This window comes from Pongo pygmaeus, chromosome Y (assembly GCF_028885625.2).
Source record: "Pongo pygmaeus isolate AG05252 chromosome Y, NHGRI_mPonPyg2-v2.0_pri, whole genome shotgun sequence".
NCBI classification, from domain to species: domain Eukaryota; kingdom Metazoa; phylum Chordata; class Mammalia; order Primates; family Hominidae; genus Pongo; species Pongo pygmaeus.
Window position 1 is genome coordinate 39,185,803 of NC_072397.2, and position 2,260 is coordinate 39,188,062.

At 46.5% G+C, this 2,260-nt stretch overlaps 1 pseudogene; it reads right to left on the minus strand.

Moving 5' to 3' along the window:
• Nucleotides 1-290: 290 nt before the first annotated feature.
• LOC129025683 (actin, cytoplasmic 1-like) lies at nucleotides 291-1,501 on the minus strand (annotated as a pseudogene).
• Nucleotides 1,502-2,260: the final 759 nt, after the last annotated feature.

Genomic DNA, 2,260 nt, shown 5'->3' on the forward strand with positions numbered 1-2,260 from the left:
CAGGCAGGTTGGAAGCAACTGTTTCAGGAGCCCTTGCCAGCCTCTAGAGAAATCCCAGAACACTCAGTCCTGACACATTAATACCCTGCACAGATAAGAGACTACTGGCCACGCAGACTCACCAAGCCACAGACTTGTCTTCCACAAGCACGTTCTTACCTCAGCAGTCATGAAGTGACCAAGCCACATGCACTAAAGTTTGAACTCAAAGATATGTACACAGTATTAAACAAATACCAAGGGGAACAGTTGACTTGAATACAAGGTCAAAACCGGCAACAAGTTCTACAATCCAGTGCTGATACCAGATAAAAGCTTCAAGGACAATTTCTTTTCAAATGCTTATTCCAGTTTCATGAGGCTAGCATGAGGTGTATGCATTTGCCAAGGGCAAATTTATACTTCTGTATTAACCCATGCAGCAAATTCTACACATCTGCTCAGTTCATTTAGAAGCATTTGTGGTGGACGATGGAGGGGCCTGAGTCATCATACTCCTGCTTGCTAATACTCATCTGCTGGAAGGTGGACAGTGAGGCCAGGATGGAGCCGCCAATCCACACTGAGTACTTGTTCTCTGGGGGTGCAATGATCTTAATCTTCATGATGCTAGGAGCCAGGGCAGTGATCGCCATCTGCACCTTGTCAGCAATGCCTGGGTACATTTTGGTGCCGCCGGATAGTACCGTGTTGGTGTACAGGTCTTTGCAGATGTCCACGTCACACTTCACGATGGAGTTGAAGGTGGTCTAGTGGTTGCCGCAAGATTCCATACCCAGGAAGGAAGGTTGTAACAGCACCTCTGGACACCAGAACCGCTCATTGCCAATGGTGATGATCTGGCCAGCGAGCAGTTTGTAGCTCTTCTCCAGAGAAGTGGAGGATGTGGCAGTGGCCATCTCCTGCTTGAAGTCCAGGTAGACCTAGCACAGCTTCTCCTTGATGTCGCACATGATTTCCCGCTCAGCTGCGATGGTGAAGCTGTAGCCTCGCTCATTGAGGATCTTCATGAGTTACTCAGTCAAGTCCCAACCAGCCAGCTCCAGAAGTAGGATGGCATGGGGAAGGGAGTAGCCCTCCTAGATGGTCACTGTGTGGGTGACCCTGTCTCCGGTGTCCATGGCAATGCCAGTGCTGTGCCCAAAGGCATAGAGGGACAGCACATCCCTGATGGCCACATACATGGCTGGGTTGTTGAAGGTCTCAAACATAATCTGAGTCATGTTCTCTCTGTTGGCCTTGGGGTTCAGGGGTTCCTTGGTCAGCAGCACTGGCTGCTTCTCTGGGGCCCCATGCAGCTCATTGTAGAAATGGTGCCAGATCTTCTCCATGTTGTCCCAATTGGTGATGATGCCATTTTCGATGGGGTACTCTAGGGTCAGGATGCTGTGCTTGCTGTGGGCTTCATTCTCACATAGATGTCCTTCTGACCCATGTCCACCATCACTCCCTGGTGTTGGGGGTGCCCCACAATGGAGGGAAACATGGCTCGGAGACCATCGTCCCCAGCAAAGCCAGCTTTGCACACACCAGAGCCATTGTCAATGACCAGTATGGCTATATCTTTTTCTATTGCGATGGGCGGAGGAGTGGGATAGTAGAGTGGTAGAAGAACAAGGTGAGTGAGCTTGCAGTGGTGACTGAGAGTGAGTGCTTGATTCTTGTTTGTTGTGGGGTAGTTTTATGGCGTATTAATCTTTTTTGTAGTCTCTGATCTTTCTGAACCTATATATTTATATCTCTCAAATTTTTGAAAGTTGTTATTATTCATTTGAATATGCTGTATATACCTTCCATTTGCTGAACTCTTTCATGAATATTGCTAAATATTAGATTTGCTTATTCAAGAGAATTTTGTATATCTGGTAAATGTCGTTCATTCTTTTTTATTGTTTTTCTGTTTTGTTCTTTGTTCATTTCTTAATAACCTATGTTAATTTTCATTTCTTTTCTTTTTTATGTTACTTTTTTTTTTTTTTTGGACAAAGTCTCTCTGTGTTGCCCAGGCTGGAGTTCAATGGCACAACACTGACTCACTGCAATGTCTGCCTCCCAGGTTCGAGTGATTCTCCTCTCTTAACCTCCTGAATAGCTGGGATTCCAGGTGTGCACCACTATGCCCAGAGAATTTTTTGTATTCTTAGTAGTGATGGGGTTTCACCATGGTGTCCTGACTGGTCTTGAACTGCCAACCTCAACTGATCAACCAGTCTCAGCCTCTCAAAATGCTGTGATTACAGGCCTGAGCCTGCACACCTGG